Source organism: Protopterus annectens, chromosome 5.part1 (genome assembly GCF_019279795.1).
Source record: "Protopterus annectens isolate FY-2018-M chromosome 5.part1, PAN1.0, whole genome shotgun sequence".
Classification (NCBI taxonomy): Eukaryota; Metazoa; Chordata; order Ceratodontiformes; family Protopteridae; genus Protopterus; species Protopterus annectens.
Genome location: NC_056736.1, coordinates 637,850,744 through 637,865,666, shown reverse-complemented (window position 1 = coordinate 637,865,666; position 14,923 = coordinate 637,850,744). Strand labels below are relative to the sequence as shown.

Here is a 14,923-nt window from a genome sequence, read left to right as displayed (position 1 = left end):
AGATGATATTCTCACATGTGTTTTATGATACAGACTTCCTGTTCAGCCTCCACACATTTGGGGCTCCACTTTTACCATATTTGCTAATCCTTGATGACCTTAGGCAGACAGTAGGTGAAGCTCCACGTTTTCTTTTTAGGAATAAGAACAACTTGAAAAGGATGTTGTGCTATCCAAGACATGATAGACATCCTAAAAATGTAGGATGTACCAGACCCTGTGGTCACTGCAACTTTTGCCCTTTTATAGACAGCAATGTGGAGTTTTTTCATCCTGATTTGAGAAGAGTTTTTTATACTAAAGTGGAGGCGAATTGTATGACCGTACATGTCGTCTATTTGGCAGTGTGTCAGTTGTGTTCCTCTTTCTACGTGGGTAAGACCAACCGCCCACTCAGAGATAGGATGAGAGGGCATAATTACCACATTAGGAAGGGTACGTTGCATAATGCTTTAGCCAAACACGTGGTCACGCATGGTCATGACCACAAGTTTTTGCTTAGAGTGTTAGAGGTCATCACCCCAAATCAGAGGGGTGGTGATGTTAGGATATACACTGAAGGAAAAGAGAGTGACTGGATAACACTTTTAAGGGCTGATAGGGGACTGGGTTTAAATGAAAGGGCATCCATAAAACCTAGCCTAAGGCAGCGAAGGCATGTAAAGTGACTATTTGTAATTGCTTATATGCGTATGTCTACATTATGTCTCAAAGTTTTTTATGTATTTATATATAACATTTTTTCATGTATTAGTTTATGTGTTTTGGAAAAACTTTTATATATTCTATGGAGTGTTTAAAGTAATTTTACAGATGTTTTAAGTTATTTTATGCATTTACATTCTTGTAGTGAGCTTTTTTCTGTTCTTTTTCTGTTCTTTGCAGTTTGCTATGCCTTTAAATAGAGGTTTGTATTGGATCATCTTCTTGATAGGTTAATTATTTAATTGTCTCAGCGTGCTTTTAATATATAACTAGTTTGTGTTAGGAGGTTTGTTTCATGGATCTGAAGAAGCTGATACAGTGAAAGCGCTTATCCGTTTGTTCTTGTCTGCAATAAACTACGTGGATTTTACATCTTGGATTGTTATCTTCTGTTATTTTCTCACTCTCACTCCTGCAAAGTACTTGGTTGTTTTACAAAATTTTTTATATTTCTCTGAGCAGGGGCGTTTACCTGTGAAGCAGCAATTTGTCAGACTTTGTTATGTAATGTTAGTTTAATATGAAGCAAGGCAGCACTATTTCACGCTTGCTGCTTCTGGGATCTAGTACTTAAGAAGGTACCAGGGTTCTATCTGACCTACATGAACTTGGCAAAGTTTGTACTCAATGGGTCTCTACTAAACAAACTTGTATGAATGTGAACTTTGATCCTCGTCATGCAGATAGACAGTTACAGTGCCAAATGTAGGGCAATGTTAGAAGCAGGGGTAGTCATCTGTTTAGTGCTGCTTGAGAAGGCTCATAGTAGCAGTGGGCTTACCAAGTACATCTTTGGGGGCAGGAACAAAATGCAAATTTTTTCTCATTTGCCATCAACCATTTCCTCTCAAGAGTTCAGACTTTCTGGATCATCTACAATATTTAACCTTGGATAATTTCAATATCTGGACTGACAATGAGTCAAATGAACTCACTGAGAAGTTCTTCAAGTCGATGGGGGACTTAAACTTGACATTCAGAGAGAGTGTGATCATTATCTGACATGAAGGTACAGTCTGTTTCATGGCCTGATCACCACCTGACCCACTCTAATTTGGGTTCTCTCTAAACAGGTCATCCAGTATTTAGCTAAACCAACTTTGAAACTTAAGGACATATTATGTTATGACATGACACCATTGTCTGACCAGATCATACCAGTGCACTGTTGATAAATCAAATATGCTGGTACTGGCTTATAATCCTTTGCCTACCATTATTCATGAACGATGGTCGGACCATAATCCTCATATGTTAAGGAGCAGGGACGGAAAAAAGGATGACAAGTGGATGAAGATGCACCTTTGTAAAAACTACCTTAACTTGAATGCCCAGGCAATATTCTTACCAAATGAGATTTAACATTTGTCAATCCCTCTAAATAATTCTTGTTACTGTTTAACCATATCTCCCTTTCTTTTATTTCTAATCTAGCTGTAAACTCCACTTTAATTTTATCCCACTCCTTAGCTATGTTTTCAGAAGATAATTCTATGTACTCTAGTAGCTCCTGAATTAATTCCACAATCCGTTCCTTAAATTCCTCTCTTTTCAACTGATAGGTGGGAAAGTGGGTCTATATTAAGTTTTCGAAAAACCTTTCCACTGAATGCTACATCGTTGACCCGTATTCAGTGAAATTCACGTTCGCGATTCTCTGAATACTTACAGCACAAAGACGTAGTTGGCCAACTACACAGCTTTACCCTTTTCTCCACTGTACTGTGATCTTGGAGTTGGTATACTTAGGGGGTGTGGGGGGGGGCACAGCCCCCACATGGGTTGGTTTGATTTAGCTTGATTTGGGTCCGTAGGGTTGTGGGACAAGTATTTATTTGCCCTTTAAGTGGAAATGAATTTCGCTGAACATGGGTCAACGATGTAGTATTCGGGTGAAAAGGTTTTTTGAAAGAAGTAATATAGCCCTGGGAAAGCGGCAGTGTCTCATTTTTATTTCATTACCTTGCATTTTTATTTCAGTTACTACTGATGCATAATCTGAAATAGTTAACTGGTGCATTTCAAGACCTTCAATCAAATGCATATGTTCCTGTGAGATATAAAATCTATCTAGCCTAACCCAGTTTACTGCATCTCGGTGAGTAATATGTAAATTCACTCCAAACTCCTAGTACTGAATTCACATCTTCCATGCCAAACATTTTCATAAATTTCTTCATAAAATCTGCCCTCCTTTGTTATATTTTCCCTTGCTTGATAACTTATTCTGTGCAGTTCTGAAAGCATTTTGGTAAAATACTTGGATCTTAACTCACCTGATAGGCAACAAATGCAAAAGCTTTAATTTACTGAACAAATCCTCTATACGATAACACCATCGGGATGTAAAATCATACTCTGTGCAAATTCTGTGCAATGACACAGGTTACTCTGAGCAGCTGCTAGGATGTTACTGTTTTACAAATCTGTGATAAAGAAAAAAGTAACAACTTTAGAGGTTCTGTATTAACAGCATATAATAGAAACAATCTTTTTATGAACTGATGAGGTAACAGCTAACAAAATGCTTAAATAACTTTGTGACATGGTGATAAAAATACATTATGCGAATTCAGAAAACACATTTTTATATATTCTACTTTTTACTACTTAAGGATAAACTGTGGTATATACTAACAGAACTCCAGTAAGGATATTCAATGTATTCATCCTCACATTCACTAGTTCATCCACGCTGTATGATTCCCACAGATACTCTTCACAATAATGAGTGCAAAGCAGAAGGGAGTACATGAACTGTATCACTGTGCATTGGCACAGGCACTGCCTTCACCCTTCCACACATAATCACATATTCAAACACACACACACACACACACACACACACACACACACACACACACACACACACACACACACACACACACACACACACACACACACACACATATACACAAACCTTCTTACTATTCAAATATAATTTTACAGAATGTCCTTGATTTTGCCCCTTATGGATGTTAAATGTCAGTCAATAATGGCAGACACTAGAGTTTCATACTTCATACTATTATTCAGAAAATGCTTTTTCATGCAATATCTTTTGTTCTATTCAATTTTAAAGTGATTTAGAGTAATATTTAAAAAGTGTCTCTAGTGTCTAGTGCCCTATCCCAAGTAGTAGGCTTTATTTGTTAGTTTTAGGAAAGCTGAGATGTATTGCAGTGATGCCCTCACACACACACACACACACACACACACACACACACACACACACACACACACACACACACAAATCCAGACATTCATGCACATGAGTGTGGACACATTCAAAAACAGTCCCACAGACAGACACTCAGTATACATGAGACACGTACACTTACCTCCCACCAGATTGCACACAAGGACACAATCAACCATCCATCCATACAAACACTCACAAACATACACACATCTACTCTAACAATCTCCTAAGTAATTCCCTCTACTGTGACTACCCAGGCAGACACATCCTCATATATACACACACTAATTTCAGATCACTCATACCCCTATAGACACACATACATGCTGCCACACACATACATACATACATTCACACCCCTCCCGCCCACCATTACCTGTCAGCAGAGACTCACTTGATCTTACCTTTTAGTCAGTCTTACCCACTGTCTACAATGGGGGAACACAACATTTTGGCCAGCTAATTTACGCAGCATGCAACTATCCTAAGTGGAGCAATTTCCAGGGGAGAGCATATGGCTAATCAGCATAAGCCAGTCCCCCCAAGAAGGCCTCATTAGAATTTAGCACGGCTGTGGAGAAAACCCTCCACAGTGAATCTACTGAGTATGCAGGTTGGGAGGATGACATAATGATTAAGGTGTTTACATCATAGACACAAGGTACAATGTTTGATTCTTACCTTTGTGTTGGGACATTTGGCTAGGCTTAAAATGGCTGTCAAGGGCAACTACCCTAGTACTAACCTATGAACCTATGGAAAATCACTGTGGTGGGCGTGTTTCTGAATAGGAAAGGGCAGTTTTCTATCTGTGTTAGGGTTTACTTCTGATGGAAGGCCTTTATAAATCCAGCTAACCTACATGGAAAACAAAAACATCCTGTAAAGTTACAAAAAATATGTCTCTTACAAATGCAGTCTTGCAGTAGAGTAGTTGCTTCATAAAAAAACATTCTGGGATATGTGACAGTGGTGAGTTGGGATTGGCGGTACAGCATATAGCAACATAGGAGTGTGAATGGCAGATTTCCTGTGCGTACGTGTGTGTGTGTGTGTGTGTGTGTGTGTGTGTGTGTGTGTGTGTGTGTGTGTATATGTGTGTGTGTGTGTGTGTGTGTGTGTGTGTGTGTGTGTGTGTGTGTATACAGGGTCTATATCATTTAATCAAAAGCTTAATTGAGCAAATCGCTATTTGTCAAACCCAAATAAGCGAAAGCTCAATTAAGTGAACGATCGTTTAAGTGAAAAAAACTAGTTGCCCACCCACCAACCATAACAAACAAAACAAAATTTAAAACTCTGCAAAGTGAAGCTTCAGGCCTAAGTTTCTTAGCCTTCTTCATAGCAGGTTCAGCAGAATGACCCGACATACCCTAAATAATGTCGTGCACTAACCTTTTCAATCTCTGACTACCAAGATCAATATTAAGAGAGGAAAGGCAGCTAAGCAGGGTCTTAGGAACAAAAGCATTACAGATAGGGCAAGACTTGTGGTCTTGGTTGGGCCCTAAACAGAAGAGACAATGATGTTGACAATCTTTATGTGGAGTTTGTCTTCCACATTGGCATCTGCCCTTTTTGGATGGAATGTAAACCTCAAAGCAAAAAGGCAGTAGCAAAAAATAAAAGAAAACCCCAACAGGGCACTTATCTGAATCTCGTGTAACCAGCAAACTCCTTGGGTTAGCAGTTCGATGATCGTAGATGGCATTCGGACTGGCAGCAGAGAAGTTCTAAGGATGGCACGTGCGGAAGTTACTTTTATGGCCTACTTGGGCTGCTGGCCTATGTGTGACATCCCACATGCTCTGCAGTAGTTAAAGTCTTTTGTACACTGGCTGGACATTGGGACCGCCTTTGGCAGTGAAGCCCTCATGTTATGAATACTGCAACACAAGAACAGAAGGATATCAGACTGGGACACTGTCAGCAGTTATAGACCATCTGTGCGGTTGATGGCAATGAGTGGGTGGAGACAATTCAGAGGTATGTGTAAACACTACAGAATCAATGGCAAAATATGCAGCTCATGCAAATGACTGCACAACTAGTTGGCAATGAGGCCACACATACAAATCAGCCTATAATACTTTGCAAATGCCTGCATGTAACATGGTGGTGTGATTCACAGACTACACAAGAAGGACAATGCAAAACAGTGCAGACCTTGTCAGCATTCCAGAAACACTAGAACTGCAGACAGCTACAATAACAGGAATTGTCGCAACAAATGCTTAGTAGCATTAGCTGCTCCCACCAGAGCCAGACTTGCAGAGTACAGCACCCAGTGACATGCATGGAAAAGATTCAAAAAGCATCATACATTTCAAAGCGTATAAACTACAGTTTTTGTGTTTTCACTTCAAAGTGAACTATGGCGTTTCTAGTCAATATGTATTATCCAAATGTTGAATCAAGCATTTCATGTATGCCTCGGGAGAATACAACTACATACTCCCCATCTACATCTACCAAATATCAGACCCTACCTCATTCAAAGACTACTCTGTTAGACATGACTGACACTGTGAACTGTCCATGACCAACTGGGGAAACATCAGGTATACTGCAAATATCAAACTTAATGCAATCTTACAACTCAACTAGGACTCTGCGCTCTTCTGACAAAGGCCTACTATTTATATCTGAACTTAACAGCTCAGCTGGCAACTCCATATACTCTCACAGTGTCCAAAACCTGGAACTCCTCCTAGCAGTTAGAAAGGAACCATCAGTAAAGTTTTTCAAGCTTCAACAAAAAACACACCTAACCAACTCATGGCACTGCAAATGCTCTCCCAATGATTAAACCATTCTTCCCTCCTTGTCAAAAAACTTTATCCCTTCTAAAACAAAGTAACTGCATAAAATTACAACCTACAATATGTTTGACTACTATATCAATAATGCCCTGAGCAAGGACTTCCAAGATGGCTGCACACTGAGTAAAGCGTAATTTCAGGTCTCCAATGTGAAAACAGAAACCCAGAAAAGAGAGCCAGTGAATTTGACTGTCTAGTAAGTGCACTGCCTGGATGACAGGAAATAAGAAATTGAAAGAACTTAAAAGAAAATCAACCACAAAAGGTGAGGAGAAAACAGTGGCTGGGAAGAATCCTGCAGCTGTTCAGCAAAAAGCAGTTCAAGCTCCAGCTACGGTGAAAGACATGACTTTCAGTAATCTAGAGGAAAAAAGAAGTAAAACATTCTCAGAGCTGATTAAAATAAAACACTGAAGGTGTATATCAACTTAAATAACAATAGGCTGGAAAATGAAAGAAGCTTTAAACAGATATGCAGACGAGCTCATAAAAATGCAAAAATCAGAGGTCGAAATGAAGAAAAGGCTGGCTGAGTAAGAAACTGCTCAAGAGGAGATGTTTCAAAAAATGATAGAATTGGAGGACAGAGCACATAGGGAAAACCTGACATTTTCTGTTTATCTCAGAAAATGGAAGGAAGAGACTGGATGAATTTTATGAAAGCGTAAATAAGCAACTGGACTGTTATTACACAGGAAGCGATGGTCATCGAAAGGGTACATCGTGTGTATGCTCCAAACCTGGCCAACAGAAAGCAGCCAAGACCTTAAACAGTGAAGATGAAATCCTGCCAGTAGAAAGAGTGGATTCTAACAAAACTGTGGCAGAAAGACAAAGTACTAAAACCTGATTACTCAGTGCACACCAGGCAGAAGAGGAGTAAATTTATTCCAGCAATTAAGGAATATCGAGAAGCAGGTGTGACATTCAAGCTGCTGTATCCAGCTATCTTCAGAATATTTTCCTGGAGTGTCAGTCATTTTTTTTGATGCACAACATCCTAAGGAAGAAATACAAAAGTTTGTCCAACAAAAAGTGAGCTCTCAAACAGAAAAGCATTTTGCTTCTTATTCTTCTGATAATAAACATCACAGAGAGACTAGGCAAGTGAACCCTCTTCCAATGTTCTAAAGGAAAATGCTTGAGAAATTGAGAAACAGAAGAAAAACATACAAGTTGACCACAAGAACCAGGAGAACATTAGAAATGAACCAGAAACTGGAACTGGGAGATGGAAATGAAAAGGAAGTAAAAAAGAAGTTATGACTTACCATAACGTTCCATGTGTGTTGTCGATCTCCACTTATCCTTGATTGTGGGTTCAGTTCCATATATCAGAACTGACTCAGATGTTATTCCAGCTTGAGCACTCCAAAACTCTTGAGCTAAGCTTTACCCATAATGCTTCTCACAAATTACCTCAGATTGAGTTTGCATAAAATAGTGACAGATAGGAAGTAACAGACCAGAGACCATATCTGTATTCCTAAAAAGGAAAGCCAAACTTTTGTAAATAAAAAAAAACAATACATTCCACCAAGAAGCCAAGTGGCAGGGGGAAGGGGGATGGGGATGTCAAGGATAAATGAAGCTCGACAATACAGATGGAACGTTACGGTAAGACATAACTTCTTTATTTGATGTTGTCAATCTTCACTTAATTCTTGACTGTGGGACAGAGTCTCCAGCTACCTAAATCCTGGGAGGTCTCACAGAAGAATATTCCTGAGCACCATTGAGCCAAATGACGTTCATCCCCTAGAGACCAGCACCAGCTTGTAATGAGCAACAAAGGTATGAGGAGATGTCCAAGTTGCAGCTGCACATATATCATCAGTTGAAGCTCTGGAATGAAAGACTGCAGAAGTGGCTACTTCCCTTTTTGAGTGTGCTTTGACAGGTCCATGTAGTTGCACTTTGTTTTTGTTTAAGCCATTTAGACAGAGTAACTTTAGAAACAGGTTTATCTATAGCAGCAGAAGAGAAAGAAACAAAGAACTGGTCCGGCTTTCTGATTTCCTTTGTTCTGTGAATGTAAAAATGCAACTGTCTATGTACATCTAGTAAATGTAGACAATATTTACCCTTGTTTGAAAAGTTGGGGTAGAAAACTGGAATTTGAATAGTCTGGTTGATATTGGTTTTGGACACTATCTTTGGTAGAAAGGAAGGACTTGTTCGCAAGGAAACCCTGTCTTTATGGAAAATAAGGTATGGAGGTTTACAAGATAAGGCTTGTAGCTCAGATATCCTCCTTGCAGAAGTAATAGCAATCAGCAATAATGTTTGCCAGAATAAAAACGTCAGATTGCAAGTTGAAGAAGGTTCAAACAGGAAACAAATTATGGACTGAAGTACTAGATTCAAGTCCCAAGGAGCAGATGGGTCTTTGTATTGGGGATCTGAGCATTAAAGTTCCTTTCAGAAAGGTTTTACGAAGTCTGTGGGACATTAACGTTGTGTCATTCAAACCATTATGAAAATATGAGATTGCAGCTAGATGTACTCTTATGGTCGAGGCAGATGCTCCTGCTTCAGAAAGTGATGTTACAAACTCCAGGACCTTACCAACTGGTGCTGAAAATGGATAGAGACTAGTCTCTGAAGCCCATTTTCAAAATTTTTATCACTTGCTGAAGTGCAACCTTCTAGTCAAAGGTTTGTGGGAGTCTAGAACAATTCTTTGAACTGTAGAAGTGAGAGTAGAATGGCTGACAACCACTGGAAGTGGAGAAGCCACGAAGGGAGTTTAAGATTTTGAAGATTTGGATGTACTAGCCAGTCCAGATACGACAAAAAGTCTGGATCTGGGTCCAGTGTCCAAGGTTTCCGAATTAGATGAGGCCAAAGGAAGGGGAAACCACACCTGATGGGGCAAGAATGAGGCAATGAGAATTTGTTCTTCGACCTGTTGGCTTTCTTTAGAAACTGGGATATGAGAGGAACAGGGGGAAAGGCATACATTAGACCAGAGGGCCAATCGTGAAGGAGAGCATGTCTTGGTGACTCCCCCATAGGGGGAATTAGGGCAAAGTAGCTGCTGCACTTGTTCAGTGGGGATGCAAAGAGATCGCAGCAGGGTTGGCCCCAGTGTTGGAATATCTTTTCCGCTACCATCGAATTGAGAGACCACTCATGAGGCATTAGGATGGTCCTGCTCAATTTGTCCACAGTCACGTTGGAACATATATACATTGCAATTAGAAAGCATTTGGAAGAAATTGCCCATTGCCATATTCTGAGTGCTTCTCGACAAAGAGGGTAAGATCTGATTCCCCCTTGCTTGATGATGTACCAGACTACTGGCATGTTGTCTGTTTGAATCACAATTGTTCCCAAGGGCAGGGTTTCTTGGAACGCCTGCAACGTCTAAAAAAACTCCAGCTATACTCTGTCACATATTGTCTACTCAGCAGCGATCTCTGCTTAACATACAAGGCCATGTCAAACCCAGGGCTGTTGGACATACTACACAAAGAAATTCCAATCCCTCAAAGCCACACACTCCAGGGATCTAAACCTTGTCATCACAATGAACAAAACATGCTGGAGGGATAGGTTCCTGACCCAGAGACTCCCCAGACTCTAGAAAAGACTGCCCATACATGTCAAACAGAGCGCCTCTTTGGCCCTCTTCAAAAGGAACCTTGACAATTGGATGGGAGATAGGAAATTCACCCCGGGGATCATGTCAGTCACCCTGCTAGACAGGGGTCCAGGGAAGTAAATATTGTGGGAAGAAATAGCCAGAGAATTGTTATGGCTAGGCTTATATAGGCCCTAGGGCCGAAAGCCTAGTACCAGCCTATGAACCTATAAGAGCACTGCCCTCATCTCTAAAAAACTGATGTGCAAATTGGTCTCTAGTTGGCACCAAGTGCCTTGGACTGTCTTTCCCAGATAATGCCCCCCCACCCTATCTGGGAAGCATCCATGGTCAATATGGCTTGGGGTTGAAGAGGGACAAAGGGTCTGCCTGACAAAAATTTGTTGGAGTGAAGCCACCAAACTCAGATCTCTCTTGCACAAGTTGGTGATTAATACCACCCAGAGACTACTCATGCTCTGGAATAGACTTCCCATACATGTCAAGCTGAGCACCTCACTGGCTCTCTTCAAGTGAAACCTTGAAGAGTGGATGGGTAATAGAAAGTTCACCCCAGGGATCACTCCAGTGGCTCTACTTGATAGAGGCACTGGGAACTAACGACAGGCAGCACAATGCCAGGGCACTTCTATGGGCTAGGCTTGTAAAGGTCCCAGGGCCATTAGCCTAGTACACACCTATGAATACCAGATGGGACACTGGCTGATTCGGTAACGACCACTGGGACACCAAGAGCACTGAAGAATCCACATGTGATATCTCGCAAGGGGAACTAGAGTGACGGAGGCTAACACTGATCCTAGAGTTTGAAGCAATAGCCTTGCAGTCACATTTTTGCTGTGAATAATCTGACTGGTTTGCAGTCTTATTCTCTGAAGTATTTTTGAGGGAAGAGACATGATGCTGGTGTTTGTGTTTAGCATCCTATGAATTCCAATTACTGTGTTGGCTCTAGATGGGATTTTTCACAGTTTATACTGATCCCCAATGAGGAACAAATTTGAAGAACATTGCCTCTTGCCTCTAAGAGTAGATGCCTAATGGCAGCAGTGAGGAGGCAGTCATCTAAGTATGGAAACACATGGAATCCTTGCAGTCTAAAGTGAGCTGCTACCACTGCCATTCATTTGGTGAACACCCTGGGGGCTTTTATGAGACCAAAGGGCAGGGCCCTGAATTGATAATAACTGGCCTCCAGGCGGAAGCGCAGGAATCTTTTGGACCGCTTGTCCGTTTTTATATGGTAATATGCATCCTGAAGATCTATTGCGCACATCCAATAGTCTTTTTCCAAGAATGGAAGTATAGACTGAACCATGACCATCCAGAATTTGGTTTGTTGACCTGATTTGTTCAAGTGACTGAGATCCAGAATTGGCCTCTAATCTCTTGTTTTCTATGGCACTAAAACACATCTTGAGTAAACTCCGGATCCTATCTGGTCTGGTGGAACTGCTTGGATGACTCTTTTGTCAAGCAGTTTTTCAATTTCTAAGACTGCTGCACCCCTGTGACTGGGTGGAACTTCTGGGATTTTCTTTAATTTTCTGGGTTTGTCTGAGAAAGGGATACTGTAACCTCTGGTTATTATCCTCTGCACCCAACTGTCTACTGTTATCTTGAGCCAGGCTGGTAGGTGCAGGGATAATCGTCCCCTACTGCCTTGACAAGACTGCAATTGGGCCTCCTTTCAGGAGTGCTAATAGTAGTTACCAGGGAAAGGATCCCTGGAACCCTGATTTTGTGGGCCACCTCTGCCGCATGCACAGTGTCTTCCATTGTTACTCCCCCCTCTGTCCTGGGGGAAGTCGCTGTCACATGAGTCCTGGAAAGGCCCTTGGGACTTTTTGAACCATAACTTCCCACTTCTCTGGATCCTGGAGTAAGACCATTGAGGAGTGGAAAAGTGTATGCCCACAGCAGAAAGGGACTTTCCATCTTTATCACAACTACCCAGAGTGTCTTTAACTTTGGGGTCTAAAAGGGATGTTCTGTCAAATGGAGTGCTGACGAAAGAAGACTTAAATGGCTCGGCAAATTCACATAAGTGCATTCAGGCATGTCTCCTAATAGCTACACCCAAATCTGCTGCCCTTGTTGTCTCTTCGGCTGCGTGCGCAATAAGCCTCATGGATGAGTTGCAAACAGAATTTTGGCTTGCCCGCTGAGAAGTTACCTTTTCTCTAACCCCTTCAGCTACTGCTCCCGTCAGAGTATCTGACAGTTCTTTTATCAGATCTCGTTGAAGTCTCGTGAAACGTGCCATGTAATTCAAGGACCTTGGTGAGAAAGTCGATCACGCGTGTATGCGTTTTCCGAATCTATCCATTGTCCTAGACTCTCTATTAGGAGGATGGATAGTAGGACTTTCATCAGCAAGTTCCTTTTTGGTGCCTACTACTAGCACCACGACATCTACTGGTTTTCCTTTTCCCCAATGCTGTTGATCCTGACGAGCTGACAAAACACTGTCTGGTCTCTTTGGGATTGGCTCGATAGACTCAGGTATCTTCCAAGCCCGCTGTGCAATCAATTTAATCAGATAATCAGCGGGCAGAGATATTCAGGAGGTAGAGGGCCGGGCATGGAAAGTCTCTAGGTATACCGATTCCTCCGAGGAAGGCCAAAAAGAAGTCCAACCAGCCCTCTATTTCAGGATCTCTAGAATGTCTACGAATTTTCCCCTTCATCGAAATCGGTATCTTCAGTGAGACACTCTTCAGTGGAGTCTAAGTGCTTCCTCTTGCACTTTTCTTCGGGGGTACCTCTTCGGTGGGATGGGCCGGAGAGGTATCTGAAGAGGACATGATTACTATGGTTGAATCCTGAGGCTTCAGTGCCTGCTGTCCCAGGGCAAGAGGCAGGAGGAAGCTCCGGGCAGGGTGAAGGGCAGGGCTGTTGGTCTGACGAAAGTGGTGTCAACTGAATGTCTGCAGTGGACAATGCCCTCTCCATAGCTTGGAAGGCAGGACCCCCATAGAGGAATGGGAGCCCAGAACCTAAATAGCCTCCTTCGGAACTGTGGTCTCACCCCACACAGAGGAGGCCACCACTGAAGCCAGTGTCAAGCTAACGTGTGCCAATGCTCCGAGAGGCATGGATGGCTCCGACAACACCAGATTGGAATCATGACCTCAGTAACTGGCAACATAGCTGTCACGCTGGGAGGTCTCTGGTCCCGACAGAATTGAAGAGCTCAAGATTTCTTTCGGCACTGGAGAAGTAGCTTTGACCAGCACCGAGACAGTTGAAACCAGGACTTTTGGCACCAGGAACTCCGAAGGCTCAGTTGAAGTCACGGGAGGATCAGTCATTGGAGCCAAGATAGGTAAGGTTCCAGAGCTAGACAGGCTAGGAACCACAGAAGTGGACAATCCCCTCCTCGCCAAGAGCTGGTCCACCAGCCTCAAAATATCAGATTCTGTGAGGGTCTTGGTGGAATGTACCAAAGAACTGTCAGGGATCTGGGTTTCTCCAAGAAGGGGCTTGAACGTCGGTCTATGAAAGGGTCTACTGAGGGAGAATACCGATTATGAGGCCTATCTTTAAAAAGGAATTCTTTTGGTTTCACAGATGTCTGTTCCGAAATAATAGTAGTAGTAGTAGTAATCGTCAGTGCCGAAGCTGTTGGTGCAGAGGCAGGCACTGACAGCACCGAAGGTGAACTCTTTTTACCAGTTGGTTCCAATGAAATTGTAGGAACCAGGGAAGTCTTACACATTTTTCATAACAATGCAAAAGATACTGTCATCACCGAGCTGCTCCTTTTCTTTGAATGTCCATGTTTAGATGAGGAAGAAGATGAAGAAGGAGAGCTAACATTTGTATCTGACTTTGGAGAATAAGATACGGTCTCGTCAAAAACAGTTTTAATGGAACCTTTTAGGATGACCTTGTTTTTCCTGTTAATAAGGGCCTGGTGACTGAAGCCAAGACAGATGGTGCAGTCTTCCTGAAGGTGCACCGGGCCCAAACAATATACACATAAGGAGTATCTGTCCAAATTGGGTAGTTTACGCTTACACTTCTGGCATCTTCTGAAACCAGAAGTTCCCTTGTTTTTCTCAGCCATTACCAAAAATACACAAGCAGAAAGGATGGAGGAAAGGAAATTAAGATATTATAGTCTAATGTTTAGATTTTACTTTTTTTTTAAAGGAAAACGTGCACCAACAATGGTATGAAAAACTACCTAATGCTAATGAAGGAAAGGAAAGAAATAAAGGTACCAATGATGATACAAAGAATTACCTTAATGGTATGAGAGAAAAAATACCAACAATGGTATGTACAAGAAAAAAATACTACTCGGGTTAAGAAATGAAAGCAGGAAAAGATGACCTGGGTATAACAATAAGAGAAAGAAGTCACTAAAAAGGTGATTAAAAGAGAAATTTCACTTACAACAAAGAATAATTAGCTTGCTTGAAAGCTGTTTTGATAGACGCATCTGGCACTGAAAGCAGGAAACGAGATCTGAGGTAATCCTTTGAAGAGCATTATGGGTAAAGCTTAGCTCAACAGTTTTGGAGGGCGCGAACCGGAATAACAGCCAAGTCGGATGCGATATCTCGAACCAAACCCACA

At 41.8% G+C, this 14,923-nt stretch overlaps 1 protein-coding gene across 8 annotated transcripts in view; it reads right to left on the bottom strand.

Moving 5' to 3' along the window:
- The window catches only part of SLC7A1 (solute carrier family 7 member 1), a 1,877,700-nt gene that overhangs the window by 1,465,025 nt on the left and 397,752 nt on the right, over positions 1–14,923 (bottom strand). For all 8 annotated transcript variants that reach the window (XM_044073262.1, XM_044073257.1, XM_044073255.1 and 5 more), the window contains one exon: positions 2,982–3,131. The gene's annotated coding sequence lies outside the window, so the exon portion shown is untranslated. The remainder of the gene's footprint in view (positions 1–2,981; positions 3,132–14,923) is intronic.